Genomic DNA, 566 nt, shown 5'->3' on the forward strand with positions numbered 1-566 from the left:
GTATCTGTGTATCTGTGTGTGTCTGTGATATGTGTGTGTCTGTGATGTGTGTGTGTGTGTGTGTCTGTGATGTATGTGTGTGTGTGTGTGTGTCTGTGATGTGTGTGTGTCTGTGATGTGTGTGTGTGTGTGTGTGTCTGTGATATGTGTGTAAGAATTGCGGGGCAGATTAACCTAAATTGTGAGCAAAAAGCCAAGTTATTTCATATTTCCATTGCTGCGGATGAAATATGAGAAGCGTTTGTGTGTGTGTGTGTGTGTGTGTGTTGTGTGTGTGTGTGTGTCTGTGTTGTGTGTGTGTGTGTGTGTGTTGTGTGTGTGTGTGTGTGTCTGTGATGTGTGTGTGTGTGTGTCTGTGATGTGTGTGTGTGTGTGTCTGTGTGTCTGTGATGTGTGTGTGATGTGTGTGTGTGTGTGTCTGTGACGTGTGTGTGTGTGTATCTGTGATGTGTGTGTGTGTGTGTCTGTGATGTGTGTGTGTGTGTGTGTCTGTGACGTATGTGTGATGTGTGATGTATGTGTGATGTGTGTGTATGTGTGATGTGTGTGTCTGTGGTGTGTGTGTC

General features: G+C 45.1%; 1 protein-coding gene across 1 annotated transcript in view; it reads left to right on the forward strand.

Moving 5' to 3' along the window:
• The window catches only part of LOC107555105 (protein CutA homolog), a 5270-nt gene that overhangs the window by 810 nt on the left and 3894 nt on the right, over window positions 1–566 (forward strand). The gene's annotated exons all lie outside the window — the stretch shown is intronic.

The sequence above is a fragment of the Sinocyclocheilus grahami genome, unplaced genomic scaffold (assembly GCF_001515645.1).
Source record: "Sinocyclocheilus grahami isolate Dianchi unplaced genomic scaffold, SAMN03320097.WGS_v1.1 scaffold525.1, whole genome shotgun sequence".
NCBI classification, from domain to species: Eukaryota; Metazoa; Chordata; class Actinopteri; order Cypriniformes; family Cyprinidae; genus Sinocyclocheilus; species Sinocyclocheilus grahami.